This window comes from Medicago sativa, chromosome 3 (assembly GCF_051527215.1).
Source record: "Medicago sativa cultivar Bolivia chromosome 3, Bolivia_mono, whole genome shotgun sequence".
NCBI lineage: Eukaryota > Viridiplantae > Streptophyta > Magnoliopsida > Fabales > Fabaceae > Medicago > Medicago sativa.
This window is the reverse complement of record NC_140751.1, coordinates 19,937,186-19,961,194: the sequence shown is the minus strand read 5'-3', so window position 1 is coordinate 19,961,194 and position 24,009 is coordinate 19,937,186. Positions and strand designations below refer to the sequence as shown.

Below are 24,009 nucleotides of genomic sequence, written 5' to 3'. Positions count from 1 at the left end.
ATACATCAATTAATTATACATTAGTGTCATTATCAAAAATAAAAAAAATTAATTAAGAATTAAACAATTAGAAATTATTAAAAATTTAAATTTAATATTAAGGGGATATGATCAAATTAAATATGTAATTTGAAGAGATACTTATGCAAAGTAGAAAGAAGGAAATTGAGAAATTGAAAAAATAATTATATATTTATGGAAAAAAAATGAGAAATTAATTAAAAAAACTAAATGAAATAATTAGTTGATAGGATCAAAGTAATAAATTTTGTTTTTTGAGTTATTTATTTTATGTATAAAAATATATGTTTTTTTTTTTTTTAACAAAGAAAAATATATGTTTTGAAAAATAGAAAAACAATATTAAGAATAAACGTAAAAGTGGGTAAACTTGAGAGGCTACAATCGAGCAGTTAAAAATTGTGGGGCCAAAATCAAACAATTTTGAAACTTGAAGGGAAGAAGAACTGTATTTAAGCCTAAAAATTATCATGTGCAAAGTAATATATTAAAAAAAAAAAAAATTAACCAAAATGAATGAGCCCAGTTTATAAGGAGTTTACTTAACCTCAAGATTATGAGTTCAACCCTTAGGTGAATCCCAGTAGACCTACTCACCAAAAAAATTTGTATAAAGAAAATAATATTTAGTATTTTTCATTTTTTTTGCTCGTATTAAATATCATAAATTGTATTTTTTTTTTCACTTTAATTGGGTTTTGATTTGGTCATTTCATTATTTTTAGATTTTTCCTTTCCTTTTATTTTACTAATAATAATGTGTGGTGTAAATGATTATTTGATAGATGTGATGTCAATATAGGCCACATATTTTATATTGAGGAAAAATAAATAAATGTATATTCATTGTGTGAGTGTGAGTTTAAGATGATATTTGTCACTCTATTATAGACCAAAATAAATAGAGCATGTTTGTCAACAAATAGTTGCAGCAACACACCAAATCATATACAATACAATACATCTATACCTAACAACTCAAAGACTATGAACATTGATTTTTCGTCCTCGTAACAAAAAGTAGCATATTTGCATCTTATAAAAATTTCCCGACACTGAGTTTTAGTCCTTTATATATTTAATTCTGCTTAATTATCCTTAAGCTCTTAAAGCTTTGCATGGAATTTTTCAATCATATTCAGAATAATATAAAAAGTTAACTTAAAAAAATTAGAATTTTATAACATGGAATGCATTAAACAAGAATTTTCAACATGCTTTAGTATCGTACAAGTTGTGGATACGATAACTCTAATTACATATTTTTTATGCCACTATAAAAGCAACTCATCAAAAACAATCTAGGAAAGTAAATTCATTGCATCAAAGGATTGAACAATTCGTCTTTAAATTCGTTAACCACTTGAGTTCAAACACGATTATATGCGCTTAAGAGTTAACTAGGATAATACATAACCATCTATTCTTGCAGATAGCCTCCCGGAGTTGTGAACCACGCTCAGAATTGAGATCATGGCAGGGGTTGTTGGTGGTGCATTTCTTTCGTCTGTCTTTCAAGTGATTCGAGAGAGGTTGGCTTCTCAAGCTTTCAGAGACTACTTCCATGAAAGGCTGGTGAAAAAACTTGAAATGACAATGGATTCTATCAATGAAGTACTGGATGATGCAGATATAAAGGAGTACCAACATCGAAACGTGAAGAATTGGCTTGATGATCTCAAACATGATGTATACGAATTAGAGCAACTATTCGATGTGATTGCTACTGATGCACGACCAAAGGGCAAGATGCGACGCTTTCTTTCGCTTTTTATTAAGCGAATATTTGAAGATAGGATTGAAGCATTGATACAGAACCTAGAGTTTCTTGCTGATCAAAAGGAAAGATTGGGACTTAACAAATTCACTAGTGGTGATTGTGAAATTGGAGTCTTGAAATTGTTAAGAGAATTTAGAGCTGCATCGAAAAGTTGTAATGTCATATTTGTTAGTAATGAAGGTAGAGTCACCCCGCGGATACTACCAACTGCACCTTTGGTGGATGAATCTGCGATATATGGTAGAGAGAACGAAAAGGAGAAAATAATTGAATTTTTACGTTCAGACAGTCATGGTGACAACCTTGTACGCATAATCAGTATAATAGGTGTGATTGGGATGGGTAAGACAACCCTTGCCCGGCTTGTTTACAATGACCACAAGATACATGAGCAATTTGAACTTAAAGCTTGGGTCTATGTTTCAAAATCTTTTGATCTTGTTCATCTCACCCGAGCAATTCTCAGGGAATTTCATTTTCAGAAGCGTATAGTGAAGACTTGGAAATACTCCAACGACAATTGCAACAGAGACTAGCTGGAAAGAAGTACTTGCTTGTTTTAGACGATATCTGTAACGGGAATGTGGAATGTTGGAAGAAGCTACTACTTCCGTTTAGCCATGGATCTTCTGGAAGTAAGATTATTGTGACAACGCATGACAAGGAAGTAGCATCAATCATAGGATCCACTCAGCTACTTCGTTTAAATCAATTGGAAGAGAGTGACTCTTGGAGTTTATTTGTGCATCATGCTTTTGTGGGCAAGAATATATTTGAATATCCAAATCTTGAGTTGATCGGCAAGAAAATTGTAGAAAAGTGTGGGGGGTTACCTTTAGCTCTAGAAACATTGGGCCAATTCTTGCAAAACAAATTCTGTGAAACTGAATGGATTAAAATATTGGAGACTGATATGTGGCGTTTATCAGACGGGGACAACATTAACCCCGTACTTAGATTGAGTTACCTTAACTTCCCTTCTAATCTGAAGCGTTGTTTTGCTTTTTGTTCTATGTTTCCGAAGGGCTATGAGTTTGAGAAGAGTGAGTTAATCAAGCTTTGGATGGCTGAAGGCTTGCTAAAGTATCGGGGAAGAGACAAAAGTGAAGAAGAGTTGGGTAATGAATTCTTCAATTATCTAGTGTCAATATCGTTTTTCCAACAATCAGTAACTATGCCATTATGGGATTGGTAAGTACTACTTCATCATGAATGATCTTGTCAATGATTTAGCAAAATCAGTGTCAGGAGAGTTCCGCTTACGAATAGAGGGTGGTAATGTGCAAGAAATCCCTAAACGGATGCGTCGCATTTGGTGCTGCCTTGATTTGGAAGATGGTGATAGAAAACTAGATCATATTCTTAAAATTAAGGGACTACACAGTCTGATGGTAGAAGCGCAGGGCTGTGGTGACCAACGCTTTAAGATAAGCCCAAGTGTACAGAAAAATTTGTTTTCAAGACTAAAATATTTGCAGGTGTTGTCCCTCTCTGGTTGCAATCTCGTAGAGCTAGACGACGAGATAAGAAATTTAAAGCTTCTGCGCTATCTAGACCTTTCTCACACTGAGATTGCAAGCTTACCCAATTCCATTTGTATGCTGTATAATTTGCAAACACTCTTATTGGAACAATGTTTCAAATTGGCTGAGCTCCCTTCAGATTTTTGCAAACTCATCAATTTACGTCATCTTAATCTGAAAGGCACTCATATTAAGAAGATGCCACCGAATATAAGTAGGTTAAAAAATCTTGAGATGCTGACTGATTTTGTTGTGGGAAAGCAGCGTGGATTTGACATTAAACAGTTGGCGGAACTCAATCATCTTCAAGGAAGGCTTCAAATTTCAGGGTTGGATAATGTTATTGATCCCGCTGATGCTGCGGCAGCAAATTTGGAAGAAAAAGAACATTTAGAAGAATTAAGCATGTCATATGATGAATGGAGAGAAATGGATGGATCAGTAACTGAAACACATCTCTCTGTCTTAGAGGCTCTTCAACCAAATAGAAACCTCGTGAGGCTAACCATCAAAGACTACCGAGGCAGGAGCTTTCCAAATTGGCTTGGGGATTGTAATTTAGTATCTCTAGAATTGTTAGGATGTAAACTTTGTTCCCAGTTACCACCACTTGGGCAGTTCCACTCTCTCAAGAAGCTTTCCATTTCAGGCTGCGATGGAATAGAGATTATAGGTACAATGATTTCTGGCTATAATTCATCAAATGTTCCATTTAGATCCCTTGAAACTTTGCGATTTGAGCACATGTCAGAATGGAAGGAATGGTTATGTCTTGAATGTTTCCCTTTGCTTCAAGAGCTTTGTATAAAACATTGTCCGAAGTTGAAAAGTTCCCTGCCTCAACACCTTCCTTCTTTGCAAAAATTGGAAATTATTGATTGCCAAGAATTGCAGGCTTCAATTCCCAAGGCTGATAATATCAGTGACCTAGAACTAAAGAGATGTGATGGCATTTTAATAAATGAATTGCCATCTAGCTTGAAAAGGGTCATCCTTTGTGGATCTCGGGTCATTGAATCCACCCTAGAGAAAATTCTATTTAACAGTGTCTTTCTTGAAAAGTTGGAAGTTGAAGACTTCTTTGGTCCAAATCTACAATGGTCCTCTTCGGATATGTGTAGCTGTAATTCTCTTCGCACTCTAACTATAACAGGTTGGCACTCTTCCTCCTTGCCTTTTGCACTGCACGTGTTCACCAATCTTCATTCTCTCATGTTGTACGATAGTCCATGGCTAGAATCTTTTTCCGGGAGGCAGTGGCCTTCCAATCTATGCAACCTCCGAATAGAAAGATGTCCTAAATTGATCGCTTCGAGAGAGGAATGGGGTTTGTTCCAACTCAATTATCTGAAACAATTCAGCGTTTGTGATGATTTTGAAATCTTGGAGTCTTTTCCGGAGGAGAGTCTGCTGCCATCAACTATTAAATCTCTTGAGTTAACAAATTGTTCCAACCTAAGAATAATAAACTACAAGGGTCTTCTCCACCTCACTTCACTTGAATCTCTATATATTGAAGACTGCCCTTGTCTCGACAGCTTGCCAGAAGAGGGCCTACCCAGCTCCCTTTCTACTTTGTCCATTCATGATTGTCCATTAATTAAGCAGCAGTACCAAAAGGAGGAAGGAGAGCGTTGGCATACAATTAGTCACATTCCCGATGTGACAATTTCCTGATTGGCGGCTGAGATGAGATGGGATGTTATTGTAGCGAGGTGCACCACATTCACTAATCTGTTTATACTTGTCAAATAGTATAATTAATGCATAAGATACTATGTTTCATGTTGAACAGTGCACGGTATTTGTTGCAATGGTTTTTCTGACCGCTTACATGTGACCAGAAACCATGCTCTTTTGTTGCCATCCATTCTCATTTGTGACCAGATGAATGGCACGACCACTGCTCTCACACACAACCAGCAGTATGTGGCTGTTTATTCCACTTCCACAAAGCTCATGCCTGGTCCAACTTTAGGCCCCACATTATTGTCTGTTTTCAATATGTGCTAGCCCAATGCCCAGAAAACATGAGACTGGAGAAAAGAGGCGGGAGAATAACTTGTGTCTACCAATTATAAGGTGAGGATATGGCCTTTAACTGTGATTTTTCGTTTTACTTTTTCATTGTTAGAAAGAAATGGTCGAAATTATTATAAGAAAGAAAAGAATTGAATCTCATGCCACTTTGTTATCAGTGAAATTTTGTGTTTTCTAATCATAGTTGGACCATGATAAAATCAAATTCCTTGTCGCTGTTAATATTCTGCACCGGCATATTAAAAATAAACTATACTTCTCATTTTGGCTCTCTATAGACATAGCATCAAATAGAAACAGTGGCTGCCTACAAGAATTTTCTCATTTTTCTTCGATGCATGCATCTTATATGCCAAATAGATCACATCATCATCATTGTCATCATAAGTTTTGCATAGCATACAACTTCATTTTCAATTTTTACTTATTCCACCTATTGATATAAAAGTGTTTTAATTGTTGAGATTTTTTCTCTTGCATGGACATTCAGATTTGTCATTGTTCATAAGTGAATTAGTTTCCTTCAAAAGAGAAGCAATTAATAGAAGTATATCTGAACGAGGATGTTTTCTGAAAACAATGATATTTTTTAGAAACTGATAGCTTTATGTATAAAAGTAGGACCATAAATAGGCAACAGAAATAGTAACAAGTAACATAATTGTTTAAAGAAACCAGAGAGTACTAACAGTGTCATAGAGCTAACAGAACACTCTATGTCTAGCAAGTTTGAACATTAACAGCATGCTGTTACATCTGATATGATTTTGTAGACAGCAATGTCTTGACAGAAATTAGATAGATTTTTTTTAACTGAAAACAGTATGGACAATATATTCGATATAAATAGCAAGTATGAGTACTCCTTGTATGCACCTTTTAATTAACCAATTCCAAACACGGCGTCTTCTTCAACTAGCATGCAATATATTTATGAAACTAAGAAGGATATGTTCTTTCACTTCTTTTAAACACTTCGAAAATCCAGAAAACAAAAACATAAATTCTTCTAATTGTGACTTTCATATTCCAGCATGTATATCAAGAATCATCTCCTAAATTTCCAGGCCAATACAGAAAACAGTAGTCTATCACTCCAGCAGACAAGCAAACAATCATTTTCTCCTAAATTTATGACTATATCGCTGCAATAGATTAGTTTCTTCTATCCCCCCATTGTAACTCAAAGGTACCTTCACAAATCCAGTCATTTCAAGCCTTTCCTTTCTATCGACTCCCTATCAAGTAATGATGTTCTTTATTATCTCTTCAAGAAGCATGCTCTTGAGTTTGTCTCTCCACTGATGTTATCGTAACAGTACAGTCCAAGCAGTCAAAAAAAGAACTGTAAAAGTACAATGCTCGATTGATTCTCTTCATTAACTTACATCCATTTAGATTTGATTCCTGTTCAGCAATCCCTTAAAGTTTTGGTTGTAGTTTACACATAGAGTTAAGAAAGATTCCCATCTTAGGTAAAACACCTAAAAAGAGAGGTGATAATGCCGAGTCGGGACTCAAGATATATGCATTGATCATATCTCTCTTGAGCCACTCTGCCAAAGTCCTCTAACCCGTGTGAACCGCTCTCTGCAGATTGATATATGCTGGTCATGCTGTCTTGACAGGCAAATTTTTGAAATCGACGTCTTCGAGTTTTCTGCCTATTGGATCGACATCTCCTGCTTCAGTTGTAAAATGAAAGCTCATTTGCTCCAATTCCTCTGTATTTTCATGAATGCCTGTAATTTTCAGATGGGGAGGTCCGCTCTGACGTTTTTTAAGGTTTTTCTAAGATTTCTCCATTAAGCTGGCTCGGAACAATGGACATCAATAATGTGAACCACCTTTTCAAATTCCATGGATTCAACAATTTTTTGATTTGTTACCAGGTATGAAAACCTCAAAAATGGACACAGTTCAGAGAAGTGTTTCTGAACAAGAATCTCATTTGAAGACAACAATGTTTTCGAGGAATTGAGAACTTTTTATACACCAGGGGGTGAAACGTTTGCCTTGGTCAAAGAATTTTGTGTATTCGAGTCCTATATCTGCATTTTATTCTTCCAGGCGGAACACAATTAGCGCACTCGCCACTCGATTAGAAGACTTATTGGATTTGAGTCAGTTAATGAGGTAAGTTTCAACCAATTTAGCAGGCTAGAAAATTTCTGCACACTTTTATCGAATATGGTTCACTTATAGTTGTTTCATTCATTTTGTCAGCGTCCTGATTGTAAATGTCTATCGAAACTATTTTACAAAGTTGTTTGTAACAAGTTTTCATAGAGAATATGAAACTTCTATATTTGTTTATATTTTTTAAGAAATATGACTTCATTTAAGTATAGTTGTTTATAAATCACTTTTACTGAAACTGTTGCTTTCTTTAATGTACAATTGAGATTAGGAGATATAACTCCTGACTTATTTTTTAGGCTTATTTGATCTATTGGTCTCTTAAATAATTTCAAGATTTCATTTTGGTCCCACATTTAATAAAACGTATGTTTTAGTCCCTCACTTTTTACTCCGTTTGCCAAATAAATCTCATCCGTCAAAACAATTGGTTTTCCGTTACTATGAGTCCACGTGGCAAAAACTTCATCTTCTTAATCAATCATGTTCATAAATTCATAAAAAACTTCATTCCAATCCAGAAAAATAAATTAAAACTAAAAAAAAAAATTGGATCTATTTCTTCATTCCTCACCACAACAACACAGCAACACAAAACCCAATTGAGTTTATCTCCTTCCCTATGCTTTCCATTCTTCTTCTTTCTTCTTCGTTTCCATCTTTTTTCCCCCCTTCTTTTTATGTTTTTTCTTATTCTTGGTTTGTTCCTAATTGAGTTCTAATTAAAACATAAAAACCTTTTACTTCCTCCCTTATTCTCCTTTCGATTGACCCAGAGAGTGTTAAATCTCAAAGAAATCCAAAGGAAGTGGATTCATACCCATTTTTCATACGAAATAGGTTTGAATGTTTCAATTTATGCAACTTCAAGTTTTAATTCCAGTTTATGAACATTTGCTTTTGTTCATAAACGATTTTGTTTTCAAGTTTTTGATACCCATTTTCCAGATTATGGATTTGTTGGTTTAATTTTTGTATTCAAGTTTGCAATTCCAGTTTGTTTAATTTTTGTTTTCAAGTTTGCGATGCCAAGTTTTTTTCTTTCAAGCTTATGCATTTGTTGATGAATAAATGAATGAAAGAAAGGAAATAAAAATTCTTCTTTGTGAGAATGAATGAATGAAAGAATAAGAAATTTAGAGATGGATCCATGGCAGTGTGTTTGTTGAGTAGAATGAATGTTGTTTGTGTTTGTTGTTTGTTGAGTTGATGGCCGTGACGGAGGAATATTGTTTTTTTGATGAATTTTGATTTTTCTGGGTTTTTCTTTATGAATCATGTGAAGATGATGAAGAACACAAGAACACAAGGGAAGAAGCCAATTTTCTGGGTTTTTTTTTGCCACGTGGACTCATACTAACGGAAAACCAATTGTTTTGACGGATGGGATTTATTTGGCAAACGGAGCAAAAAGTGAGGGACTAAAACGTACGTTTTATTAATTGTGGGACTAAAATGAAAACTTGAAATTATTTAAGGGACTAATGGATCAAATAAGCCTATTTTTTACTTTATTAATGACATGCCACTTTGTTGTCAAAGGGAATTTTGGCATTAGAGAATTGATGGACGATTTAGAGTAAGAGAATGAGGGAGAATTATGTTGTTAATGCAACAAAATTCTGTCCAAAATTGTGTGTTGTTGTTCTTTCTGTGTCAAACTAATGCCCAAATGCCAAGCATTTATAGTGCATTATATGACCCTTCACATGAGAGAAAGCACCCTTTTGACTTGAATCAATGTTATGGTTCATTAAGCACCCTTTTGTGAAAGGTTATGATCATACACACTTGAATCAATGCTAAGGTTCATTAAGCACCACTTTGCCAAAGGTCATAATCATATACACTTGAATCAATGCAAATGTTCATTAAGCTCCTCTTTGCGAAAAGTTCCAATGTATATGAATGATTCCCATGAAGAGTTACAACTTTTGGTTCTAAAGTGATTTCATTATTTTGGAAATCACCAACACTAAATCTGTTAACAACTGAAGACTATTTTATTGTTTCAATTTGTTTTTCATGCTATCTGATGGAAAACTTTTTTCCTAAAAGAGAATAATAAGCAGAAAGCAATGGAAACTGTAGTAGTTTTAAAACAATGAAACAAAGATGTGTTAGGCTACTGTGACAGTAGAACCTGTGATAATATTTTACATAATTTTTTATAATGAACCTGTGACAATAGAACAATGAAACTGTAGTACTTTTTTTCTTTGCATAATTTACATAATATTTGATGTAATTAGATGTGTTAGGATACTGTGACAGTAGAACCTGTGATAATATTTTGTTAATTTCTTTTGTTAATTTCATTCGGAAAGCGTAAAGTGCATCTATAGGTATGTTAGTTTATATATTATGTAGTTTAAATTTTGAACGATCGGTTTTTGGTTTATTACTACTTAAATGTATTGTATGCAATATGATTTATATATTTTGGTTTATTTTGATGGCGGGATGCCCGCCACCCCAAACTTTTTTGTCTGGCGCCGCCACTGTCAATAATATAACCCTTAATTTTCAAGATCAATCTCAGTTTTTATACAAATTCTTCATCATTTTTTTTGTTTGATGATCAGTAAAATTGCAACCCTATAATCCTTAATTTTCAACATCAATCTTTGATTTGCTTTGAGGGAAACTCAATCTCTCTTTCAACACTAATGGTCATCGAAACAAAAATAGGAAGGTTGATTAATCGGAAGGGTCTGAACCAAAAAGGGAGGAATATCATTCCAGTCCTTGTTGTTTGATGAGCATGAAATTTTTTTTTTTGAGCAAAAGCATGAAGTTATGAAACGCAATTAATTAAAAGAGTAATGACGTGGACTTTGTAATCTATTTGTCATGTTATTAGTGGGCAACACAATGAACAGTACATAGGGAGTATCAAATCAACCCCTAAGTTTACCCTTTTTGCACTTTTGGCTTCTTAAATCAATTTTGACCAAGTCAATGCATATATGTCACCCACATCACTTCACTCCATCCATCCCATATTATGTGACTTAGTTGACTCTGTCACATATGCCAATGCACAATTTTGAATTTAAATATCTTTAATAGTCTATTAGAAAAAGTTATGAAAATTTGTTATTTTGAAAATATTCGTTGAGACGAATCCAATAACTTCTTACATGCTATATTTTGCATTTATATATTAGTAGAAAAATAAGGTCATAGCATGATATATGAACAGTACAGTTTTTTAAATTAGGTCATTTAAAATGGGATGGAGGGAGTATTTATTAGGCATAATTATAGTTTTGACCCCTAGGAAAATAAAAAGTCACACGTGGCACCTCACTTTAAGTGATGTGAGTGCCACGTATGCATTGATTTAGTCAAAATTGGTTTTGGGGCATGCAAAAAGGAGTAAATTTAGGGGGCTGATTTGTTATTGTTTTTTATAAGGGGGCAAAATCATAAGATAGTGATACTTAGGGTGTCAAAACTGCAACTAAGCCTTTTTAAAATGGTGAGATTTATGTGTTTCAATATAAAAATAGAGTTAGAAAAAATGTGTTAAAATGTCCTAGTCTTGATACATGTGGTATAACATTGACAATAAAGAAACGTCATGGTAATTATTGGATTTATGTCATAGTCTGGATACGTGTGGTAGAAGATTAATATTTCATTTTTATGCTTGCTTATCTTCTACAAGCTCCTTCTTCCTTCATTCATTCTATATTCTCTCTTTTTAGTGATCGATATCAGTCTCAATCAGTTCAAAAACAAACTCAGGTATTTCTCTCTCCCATGTGGTATATCAGTCTCTAATCCTTATTATAAGATTTTTTTTTTAAATTCATTGAATAATATATATATATATATATATATATATATATATATATATATATATATATAAAGTAAATATATCAATTACTTAGTAATTAGATAAACATAAAGAGTGAATTGTTTGTTATAATAAGGATCAGAGGGATTAATAATGATGTTGTCTGAGTAACCTTCTTATATAATCTTTGCCTATCAAGAGGCATTTGATTAAGGATTGTATTAAATTATGAGTTGTTAGAGAAGTTAGTATGTTATTTATATATTAGTTATTATTAGTATGTGTCTAAATAGAAGAACACAAATTTTAGAGAGTATTTTTAAATATTTATAATTGTGAATTGTGAATTGACTTTCAGTGTTGCGAAGGGGAAACTTGGAGGAGAGATTCTTAGTAAAAAAATTTATAATTCAACTTCTCGGATTCCTAAACTTGAACGATTCGTCTTTAAACTCATTAACCACTTGAGTTCAACCACGATTATACACTTTTAACAGTTAACCATCTATTATTGCAGATAGCCTTCGAGAATTGTGAACGACGCTCAGATTTGAGATCATGGCAGGAGTTGTTGGTGGGGCATTTCTTTCGTCTGTCTTTCAAATGATTCGTGAGAGGTTGGCTTCTCAAGATTTCAGAGACTACTTCCACGAAAGGCTGGTGAAAAAACTTGAAACCACACTGGATTCTATCAATGAAGTACTGGATGATGCAGATATAAAGGAATACCAACAACGTAACTTGAAGAATTGGCTTGATGATCTCAAACATGATGTATACGAATTAGAGCAACTATTCGATGTGATTGCTACTGATGCACGACCAAAGGGCAAGATGCGACGCTTTCTTTCGCCTTTTATTAAGCGAGGATTTGAGGATAGGATTGAAGCATTGATACAGAACCTAGAGTTTCTTGCTGATCAGAAGGATAGATTGGGACTTAACAAATTAACTAGTGGTGATTGTGAAATTGGAGTCTTGAAATTGTTAAGAGAATTTAGAGCTGTATCGAAAAGTTGTAATGTCATATTTGTTAGTAATGAAGGTAGAGTCACCCCCCGGATACTACCAACTGCACCTTTGGTGGATGAATCTGCGATATATGGTAGAGGGAGCGAAAAGGAGAAAATAATTGAATTTTTACGTTCAGACAGTCATGGTGACAACCTTGTACGCATAATCAGTATAATTGGTGTTATTGGGATGGGTAAGACAACCCTTGCTCGGCTTGTTTACAATGACCACAAGATACATGAGCAATTTGAACTTAAAGCTTGGGTCTATGTTTCAAAATCTTTTGATCTTGTTCATCTCACCCGAGCAATTCTCAGGGAATTTCATTCTTCAGAAGCGTATGGTGAAGACTTGGAAATACTCCAACGTCAATTGCAACATAGACTAGCTGGCAAGAAGTACTTGCTTGTTTTAGACGATATCTGGAACGGGAATGCGGAATGTTGGAAGAAGCTACTACTTCCGTTTAGCCATGGATCTTCTGGAAGTAAGATTATTGTGACAACGCATGACAAGGAAGTAGCATCAATCATAGGATCCACTCAGCTACTTCGTTTAAATCAATTGGAAGAGAGTGACTCTTGGAGTTTATTTGTGCATCATGCTTTTGTGGGCAAGAATATATTTGAATATCCAAATCTTGAGTTGATCGGCAAGAAAATTGTAGAAAAGTGTGGGGGGTTACCTTTAGCTCTAGAAACATTGGGCCAATTCTTGCAAAACAAATTCTGTGAAACTGAATGGATTAAAATATTGGAGACTGATATGTGGCGTTTATCAGACGGGGACAACATTAACCCCGTACTTAGATTGAGTTATCTTAACTTCCCTTCTAATCTGAAGCGTTGTTTTGCTTTTTGTTCTATGTTTCCGAAGGGCTATGAGTTTGAGAAGAGTGAGTTAATCAAGCTTTGGATGGCTGAAGGCTTGCTAAAGTATCGGGGAAGAGACAAAAGTGAAGAAGAGTTGGGTAATGAATTCTTCAATTATCTAGTGTCAATATCGTTTTTCCAACAATCAGTAACTATGCCATTATGGGATGGTAAGTACTACTTCATCATGAATGATCTTGTCGATGATTTAGCAAAATCAGTGTCAGGAGAGTTCCTCTTACGAATAGAGGGTGGTAATGTGCAAGAAATCCCTAAACGGACGCGTCGCATTTGGTGCTGCCTTGATTTGGAAGATGGTGATAGAAAACTAGATCATATTCTTAAAATTAAGGGACTACACAGTCTGATGGTAGAAGCGCAGGGCTGTGGTGACCAACGCTTTAAGATAAGCCCAAGTGTACAGAAAAATTTGTTTTCAAGACTAAAATATTTGCAGGTGTTGTCCCTCTCTGGTTGCAATCTCGTAGAGCTAGACGACGAGATAAGAAATTTAAAGCTTCTGCGCTATCTAGACCTTTCTCACACTGAGATTGCAAGCTTACCCAATTCCATTTGTATGCTGTATAATTTGCAAACACTCTTATTGGAACAATGTTTCAAATTGGCTGATCTCCCTTCAGATTTTTGCAAACTCATCAATTTACTTCATCTTAATCTGAAAGGCACTCATATTAAGAAGATGCCACCGAATATAAGTAGGTTAAAAAATCTTGAGATGCTGACTGATTTTGTTGTGGGAAAGCAGCGTGGATTTGACATTAAACAGTTGGCGGAACTCAATCATCTTCAAGGAAGGCTTCAAATTTCAGGGTTGAATAATGTAATTGATCCCGCTGATGCTGTGGCAGCAAATTTGGAAGAAAAAGAACATTTAGAAGAATTAAGCATGTCATATGATGAATGGAGACAAATGAATGGATCAGTAACTGAAGCACATCTCTCTGTCTTAGAGGCTCTTCAACCAAATAGAAACCTCGTGAGGCTAACCATCAAAGAATACCGAGGCAGGAGCTTTCCAAATTGGCTTGGGGATTGTAATTTAGTATCTCTAGAATTGTTAGGATGTAAACTTTGTTCCCAGTTACCACCACTTGGGCAGTTCCACTCTCTCAAGAAGCTTTCCATTTCAGGCTGCGATGGAGTAGAGATTATTGGTACAATGATTTCTGGCTATAATTCATCAACTGTTCCATTTAGATCCCTTGAAACTTTGCGATTTAAACACATTGTCCGAAGTTGAAAAGTTCCCTGCCTCAACACCTTTGTTCTTTGCAAAAATTGGAAATTATTGATTGCCAGGAGTTGCAGGCTTCAATTCCAAAGGCTGATAATATCCGTGACCTAGAACTAAAGAGATGTGATCGCATTTTAATAAATGAATTTCCTTCTAGCTTGAAAAGGGTCATCCTTTGTGGATCTCGGGTCATTGAATCCACCCTAGAGAAAATTCTATTTAACAGTGTCTTTCTTGAAAAGTTGGAAGTTGAAGACTTCTTTGGTCCAAATCTACAATGGTCCTCTTCGGATATGTGATGTGTAGCTGTAATTCTCTTCGCACTCTAACTATAACAGGTTGGCACTCTTCCTCCTTGCCTTTTGCACTGCACGTGTTCACCAATCTTCATTCTCTAATGTTGTACGATAGTCCATGGCTAGAATCGTTTTTCGGGACACAGTTGCCTTCCGATCTATGCAGCATCCGAATAGAAAGATGTCCTAAATTGATGGCTTCAAGAGAAGAGTGGGGTTTGTTCCAACTCAATTCTCTGAAACAATTCAGCATTAGTGATGATTTTGAAATCTTGGAGTCCTTTCCGGAGGAGAGTCTGCTGCCATCAACTATTAAATCTCTTGAGTTAACAAATTGTTCCAACATAAGAAAAATCAACTTGAATCTCTATATATTGAAGACTGCCCTTGTCTTGACAGTTTGCCACAGGAGGGTCTACCCAGCTCCCTTTCTACTTTGTCCATTCATGATTGTCCATTACTTAAGCAGCAGTACCAAAAGGAGGAAGGAGAGCGTTGGCATACAATTAGTCACATTCCCGATGTGACAATTTCCTGATTGGCGGCTGAGATGAGATGGGATGTTATTGTAGCGAGGTGCACCACATTCACTAATCTGTTTATACTTGTCAAATAGTATAATTAATGCATAAGATACTATGTTTCATGTTGAACAGTGCACGGTATTTGTTGCAATGGTTTTTCTGACCGCTTACATGTGACCAGAAACCATGCTCTTTTGTTGCCATCCATTCTCATTTGTGAGTAGATGAATGGCACGAGCACGACCACTGCTCTCACGCACAACTAGCAGCATATGGCTGTTTATTCCACTTCCACAAAGCTCATGCCTGGTCCAACTGTAGGCCCCACATTAGTTGTGTGTTTTCAATTTGTGCTAGCCCAGTGCCCAGAAAACATGAGACTCGACAAAAGAGACGGGAGAATAACTTGTGTCTACCAATTATAAGGTGAGGATATGGCCTTTAACTGTGATTTTCGTTTTACTTTTTTATTGTTAGAAAGAAATGATCGAAATTATTATAAAAAAGAAAAGAATTGAATCTCATGCCACTTTGTTATCAGTGAAATTTGGTGTTTTCTAATCATAGTTGGACCATGATTTAATCAAATTCCTTGTGGCTGTTATTATTCTGCACAGGCATATTAAAAATAAACTATACTGGCTCTCTATTGACATAGCATCAAATAGAAACAGTGGCTGCCTACAAGAATTTTCTCATTTTTCTTCGATGTATGCATCTTATATGCCAAATAGATCACATCATCATCATCGTCATCATAAGTTTTGCATAGCGTACAACTTCATTTTCAATTTTTACTTATTCCACCTATTGATATAGAAGTGTTTTAATTGTTGAGATTTTTTCTCTTACATGGACATTCAGATTTGTCATTGTTCATAAGTGAATTAGTTTCCTTCAAAAGAGAAGCAATTAATAGAAGTATATCTGAACGAGGATGTTTTCTGAAAACAATGATATTTTTTAGAAACTGATAGCTTTATGTATAAAAGTAGGACCATAAATAGGCAACAGAAATAGTAACAAGTAACATAATTGTTTAAAGAAACCAGAGAGTACTAACAGTGTCATAGAGCTAACAGAACACTCTATGTCTAGCAAGTTTGAACATTAACAGCATGCTGTTACATCTGATATGATTTTGTAGACAGCAATGTCTTGACAGAAATTAGATAGATTTTTTTTAACTGAAAACAGTATGGACAATATATTCGATATAAATAGCAAGTATGAGTACTCCTTGTATGCACCTTTTAATTAACCAATTCCAAACACGGCGTCTTCTTCAACTAGCATGCAATATATTTATGAAACTAAGAAGGATATGTTCTTTCACTTCTTTTAAACACTTCGAAAATCCAGAAAACAAAAACATAAATTCTTCTAATTGTGACTTTCATATTCCAGCATGTATATCAAGAATCATCTCCTAAATTTCCAGGCCAATACAGAAAACAGTAGTCTATCACTCCAGCAGACAAGCAAACAATCATTTTCTCCTAAATTTATGACTATATCGCTGCAATAGATTAGTTTCTTCTATCCCCCCATTGTAACTCAAAGGTACCTTCACAAATCCAGTCATTTCAAGCCTTTCCTTTCTATCGACTCCCTATCAAGTAATGATGTTCTTTATTATCTCTTCAAGAAGCATGCTCTTGAGTTTGTCTCTCCACTGATGTTATCGTAACAGTAGAGTCCAAGCAGTCAAAAAAAGAACTGTAAAAGTACAATGCTCGATTGATTCTCTTCATTAACTTACATCCATTTAGATTTGATTCCTGTTCAGCAATCCCTTAAAGTTTTGGTTGTAGTTTACACATAGAGTTAAGAAAGATTCCCATCTTAGGTAAAACACCTAAAAAGAGAGGTGATAATGCCGAGTCGGGACTCAAGATATATGCATTGATCATATCTCTCTTGAGCCACTCTGCCAAAGTCCTCTAACCCGTGTGAACCGCTCTCTGCAGATTGATATATGCTGGTCATGCTGTCTTGACAGGCAAGTTTTCGAAATCGACATCTTCAAGTTTGCTACCTATTGGATCAACATCTCCTGCTTCAGTTGTCAAAATGAAAGCTCATTTTCTCCAATACCTCTTTCTTTTCATGAATGCCTGTAATTTTCAGATGGGGCGGGCCGCCCTGACATTTTTTAAGGTTTTTCTAAGATTTGTCTATTGAGCTAGCTCGTAACAATGGCCATCAACAATGTGAACCACCTTTTCAAATTCCATGGATTCAACAATTGCTTGATTTGTTATCAGGTATGAAAACCACAAAAATGGACACAGTTTAGAGAAGGATTATTGAACAAGAATGTCATCTGAAGACAACGATGTTTTCGAGGAATTGAGAGCTTTTTATACACCAGGGGATGAAACATTTGCCTTGGTCAGAGAATTTTGTGTATTCGAGTCCTATATCTGCATTTTTTTACTCTTCCAGACGGAACACATTTAGCACACTCGTCACTCAATTAGAAGGCTTATTGGATAGAGTGAGTTAATGAGGTAAGTTTCAACCAATTTAGTAGGCTAGAAAATTTCTGTTGGAACTTGTGTTGGGGGTCTGCTGCAATAACTTGACCAAGAAGATGATGAAGATGACTATGATGAAGTGTGCACATAAATTCCAAAGATTTATTGTATATCTTGATTGTTGGGAAGATGCTGTTGTACTTAAAACCTGAAAAGATTAATGGTTATGCATGCAAACTCAAAGCGTATGGGGTTGCCATACTACCTTTAGGTTCGATTCGCCCCCACCAATAACTGTATATTGGATGCAATAAGGAATGACCGGTGAATCCCCTTCAGGATACTATGAGTTCCTTGACGTGTATTGCACAACCACACCAAGCGTATCTCCTAACAGTATTTTACAGATTTATGGTTCCAGCAATTCACTCATGCATTAGAGAATTGATGGATGATTTAGAGTAAGAGAATGATGGAGAATTATGTTATTGTTCTTTTTTTGTGTGTCCAACTAATGCCCAAATGCCAAGCATTTATAGTGCATTATATGACCGTTCATATGAGAGAAAACACCCCTTTGATTTGAAACAATGTTATGGTTCATTAAACATCCCTTTGTCAAAGGTTATAATCATATACACTTGAATCAATGCAAAGGTTCATTAAGCACCCTTTTGCCAAAGGTTATAATCATATACATTTGAATCAATGCAAATGTTCATTAAGCATCTCTTTGCGAAAAGTTCCAATGTATATGAATGATTCCCATGAAGAGTTACAACTTTTGATTTAAAGTGATTCCATTATTTTGGAAATCATCAACAATCCCCCACCATTTTCAAAATACTAAATCACATAAATCCGGAAATTCCATGCCTTCAGATAATGGTATCTCGCGATTTGAACCATTACTTAGTAAGTTAAGTTTTCGCTCATTCCCAAATAGTATGGTAGGCAAGCTTTGAACCAACTATTCATTAGAACAAGTGTGCATAACTTACACATAGAATCTCGGTACTATTGATAAAGAGACTTGTAAGATGACACATTAAGAAGGCCTTGTGTCATATATCCCTTTTCATGAGAATTTAAGAGCAAACCCTTGAACTCCGTGAAGCGGCCAAACTTCATTCTCACATAGGTAGACTATATCGGAAATGCCCCATAAGTATGCATTCCAGCAAATATATGCTATATGTCCATTAAGAGGAAAACCTCATCCTACCCTTTTTCTTCTTATGGTCCAAGTACTTTTTCCCCTTGGGATGTATCCAAGGTAGACAAAATCGAGATCCTATGCAGGATCGGGGAAGGGTTACAAGATCGTGAATCGGAGGATCGTAACACGGATCGTAAGATCCTACCAATCTTACAACTTCATGTATATTTGTATATATATGCATATAAAAACAACATAATTAAGTGTAAAAAAACTCAAATCACAATCAAAATAATATAGATTCACAAATTCATGACACATAAAAATTAAAAATAAATTATATAAGTGGAAAAACACTTCAAAATACCACAATTACTTTTTTTTTAAACAATACCACAATTACTTAATCAATAAACAAATAAATTGTATTGTCAAAAAATTATTATTATATACTTATTAATTTTTTAAATCACATGAACAATTATTAATTAGCGAAAAAAAATAACTTGTACAAGAGTAGAAATCAAAACGACATAGAACTTTGAAGTATAGAAAAAGCAAACCCAAAACAACCAAGAAAAAAGAAGCAAAACGACATATTAATAAAATGGCAATTAATTTAATAAAAAAAAAAAACTTGACAATTAATGAGATTAGTGGGTGTATTGGGAAAGTTTTCGGCAATTAATTAAAATAATTATTGAGCAAAAACGTTACAAAAAGTCAGCAATACAAATATTAAAGAAAACGTTTTTTTTTTTTGTTTTTTAAGTAACCGGGTCGCGAACCCGACCCGCGAACCCGGAATTTTGAAGAAGCGCACAGCCGCACAGAATCGGCCGAAACACTCGATTCCACCGCTTCCACGCATTTTCGCGGCGATTCCGGCCGCTCCCATCAGATTACGATTCCGGCGGCGTTCCGGCACGGTGGGGGGTTGCGAGATCGCAAACTCGTACGATCCTACGAGTTGGATCGCGATTCTGTCTACCATGGATGTATCTATTGTCAAGTACTTCAATTACTCTAATAGTGTACTTTCACCATTGAACCCAAGACTTGATGCTACTCAAGTGTGGGTTGAGTTTCCACCATTGGTAATCAATTAGATTTGGGTTTGTACCACATCCCTAATAATGTCTTCAATGCATTCAACATCATTTTCCAAAGACATCATTCCTTGTCAATCATTTCGTCAAATAATTGCAAGATTTTCTTTTAACTTTTATAAACTTTGAATATTCAATTCTTCACATAGATTTTGTATTCATATAACTATGTCTATGGATCAACTTATATACTCTTGATAGTATTCACCAACTATCATCAAACCATGACACACTTTTGTCAATTGAGTATATTGTAATAATGCACAAACTTTTATGTCATTACACATTTGCTATAACAATATTTAACATGCATTTCAATTTGAACTTCAACTTTTCTTTTATATCTAGCCAAGATATATCATACATTGAATGCATTAAACATACATAGCAAAATAAAAATTGATCATAAAAGAATGTCATAACCAAACTTCATAAGATGGGATTAAACATGTAAGTCATATACTCCACATAAAATTAAATATAACACAATCATTTTGATCTTAGTTATCATATAACTAATACATATATCATAAATTCATTGTGTTAAATTCAAGTTTATGTTTAAATATGTTCAATACTAAATTTCAATAAACAATGACATAGAAGAATAAACAATGAACCAAAATCATTAATATTTTCTATGACTTTCTTCCATGAACATATATCAACTTACAATAATTCAAAACATACCCAAATTATTTTAATATCATGATAAACAAGAAATTAACCATTACTTTTCATATTATCATGTACATATAATATCAACACAATACTAATAATAATAATCTCTTACACAAAGTAAATAATATCATTAAAGCAACCACTTGATATTTTGGCAATTTATCTACACTACTTTCATAAATAAAATAGTGTTTAAACATTCATAACGTATTACAATACTCATCAAAATTCATATACTTGAACAATTTCTAAATCATGTATATATATGTCACCACATGTTAAATCTAACATATTTATATTTACTTAGATACTATATACATGCATTTAGAACGCCAAATATTTCATAATAGGTAATGTAATCACTTATATGCACATTATCTCATGTTCAAATTAACATTAAACAGATTTCAAACGATAAATTTTATACATATCAAAATTTATCATGCATATATTATCTACAACCACATGTAAATTTATCACAAACACATCATATATGAAATATTTATCCATAAATTTTCATAACATATATTCATAAAAGGAATTTGTTTACCGTTCACCGTAGTTATGGGTGAAAATATAAGCTTTCATCTCTTCCAAAAATTGCAACCATTAATCACAAGTAAATCATAAATCGAACCTAAAGATTGTTGGAAATTGTGTTGGGGGTCTGCTGCAATAACTTGACCAAGAAGATGATGAAGATGACTATGATGAAGTGTGCACATAAATTCCAAAGATTTATTGTATATCTTGATTGTTGGGAAGATGCTGTTGTACTTAAAACCTGAAAAGATTAATGGTTATGCATGCAAACTCAAAGCGTATGGGGTTGCCATACTACCTTTAGGTTCGATTCGCCCCCACCAATAACTGTATATTGGATGCAATAAGGAATGACCGGCGAATCCCCTTCAGGATACTATGAGTTCCTTGACGTGTATTGCACAACCACACCAAGCGTATCTCCTAACAGTATTTTACAGATTTATGGTTCCAGCAATTCACTCATGCATTAGAGAATTGATGGATGATTTAGAGTAAGAGAATGATGGAGAATTATGTTATTGTTCTTTTTTTGTGTGTCCAACTAATGCCCAAATGCCAAGCATTTATAGTGCATTATATGACCGTTCATATGAGAGAAAACACCCCTTTGATTTGAAACAATGTTATGGTTCATTAAACATCCCTTTGTCAAAGGTTATAATCATATACACTTGAATCAATGCAAAGGTTCATTAAGCACCCTTTTGCCAAAGGTTATAATCATATACATTTGAATCAATGCAAATGTTCATTAAGCATCTCTTTGCGAAAAGTTCCAATGTATATGAATGATTCCCATGAAGAGTTACAACTTTTGATTTAAAGTGATTCCATTATTTTGGAAATCATCAACAATTTCTACACAATTTTGTCGAATATGGTTTACTTATAACTGTTTCATTCATTTTGTCAGCATCACGATTGTAAATGTCTTTCGAAACTATTCTACAAAGTTGTCTGCAACAAATTTTCAGAGCATATGAAACTTCTATATTTGTTTATATTTTTTAAGAAATATGATTTCATTTAAGTATAGTTGTTTATAAATCAATTTTACTGAAACTGATGCTTTCTTTAATGCACAATTGAGATTAGGAGATATAACTCCTGACTTATTCTTTACTTTATTAATGACATGCCACTTTGTTGTCAAAGGGAATTTTGGCGGACAAAAAATTACTGTTCAAAAGGTGGATGGAAGTTTCCATGGTGTTTGGATCACAATCTTACAATGATTCTTACAATTGTTGCGCGGATTTTATGACTAAGATAGGAGTAGCTCAGGAAGAGAAGATGAAGATTTATGTGTCTCTCCCAAATGGTATAAGTAACTTCATTTTGGGATGATTTTTGTGTCTCTCTCAAATGGTTTAAGTAACTTCAAATGGAAAAATATGGGGACATCTGATGCTATACTTTAGAAGACAAGAGGGAGTTTTCTAAGAAGCTATTCCTAATTTGAACCTTTAAAACCAAATGATGGAATATGCCTTAGCAATGTTTGGTCGGTAGAAATTGATCAGAAGTTTGTTACTGATTGTGGGAATCAAGGAAACTACGAGCAGCAGGACAAAGTTATCATACTCCAAGCAGAAGAAATATATGTGTTAGAGAGAGAGATAGAGAGAGAGGTAAGCAATGTGTTTCATTATAATTCCAGTCTCTTTTCAGTTTACTGTTTGTATGTTCTTCTCTAGTTCATACGCTCGAAGATGACTGGTAATCTTTGATTGGATTCAATACAGCTGCTCATTGCTAGTAATCTTTGATTTCACAGTTTGTGAATGGATTTATCTATGTGCATCACTAAGTATATGTATCTCTATTGAGGAGTTGAACTTTTTCTTGGAAATAATATTTTTAGCAGTGCGATCATTTTGTCCTTTTTCTCAAGGTGGTCTATTCATTCTTGGCTTGATAAAGTACGCCAAATTCTTGTTTCCTTGATCATCATGAGGAAAAAAGGAAATGGTGATGCAGATTTAGTTCGTAAAGATTTATAGTGGCTTAAAAGCATGAAGTTTTTCTCCTATGCACTTGTTCTGTTTTATGTTTTAACATTTGAGTACTTTAATGTAAATTTCTTTTGTAAATTATCTATGAATACATATCTTGAGCATTTGTGCTTTCCTTCTCTGAATATGATACTAAATGACCGTTCATCAGAAAATCACGATTTCTCTTGATTGTTAAGATTTGCTACTTTCTATTATTACCCTCAAGCTGTAAAACACCTCACTGAGACGGACACAACATTAACGCCGACACATAGATACCACCAGTAATGATTTGGAAATTGGAAGTATTGATTACAACCACATGTGTAGTTATTGAACACCAACACGTGTCGTATACCAGATACACATTCGATCATCTAGTACTGAAGTAGAAGCTCAGGTTCATCTGTATTGCACATTATTACTGAACATGACCCATTAAAAAGGATGTTTCATTGGTATTTCCATACATGTTACTGCTGTTCAAGGAATAGCAAAATATGAGAATCTGTTTTGTTTCTTTTCACCATGGTTGTGCAGTTTGATCATAAACTTAGCGCTTTTACATATTCAAAATGTGTATTAAAAAACTTACTATACATTCGTCACTACAATTTCCTTTGAATCATTCTCATGCAGATTACCTTGATTGGTCTATTTGGATCAAGTTAAAACCAGTTGCTTCGATATCAAGTTATGAACCCTTCTGTTATTTTCACCATTATTCTCTCGTGTGCGCTGTAGTCCTCGCAATTTTGAATGAGGAGA

General features: G+C 34.4%; 4 pseudogenes across 2 annotated transcripts; 2 read left to right on the top strand and 2 right to left on the bottom strand.

Annotated features, from left to right (window-relative positions):
* The first annotated feature begins 1,388 nt into the window (after positions 1 to 1,388).
* Positions 1,389 to 23,363, top strand: LOC146936242 (putative disease resistance RPP13-like protein 1; annotated as a pseudogene). The gene is made up of 3 exons (XR_015030521.1): positions 1,389 to 5,039; positions 5,169 to 7,500; positions 22,400 to 23,363. The product of XR_015030521.1 is annotated as a putative disease resistance RPP13-like protein 1 (transcript).
* Positions 5,921 to 8,136, bottom strand: LOC146936245 (GRAS family protein TF80 pseudogene; annotated as a pseudogene).
* Positions 11,170 to 15,783, top strand: LOC146936244 (putative disease resistance RPP13-like protein 1; annotated as a pseudogene). The gene is made up of 2 exons (XR_015030522.1): positions 11,170 to 11,256; positions 11,826 to 15,783. The product of XR_015030522.1 is annotated as a putative disease resistance RPP13-like protein 1 (transcript).
* Positions 16,162 to 19,902, bottom strand: LOC146936243 (GRAS family protein TF80 pseudogene; annotated as a pseudogene).
* Positions 23,364 to 24,009: the final 646 nt, after the last annotated feature.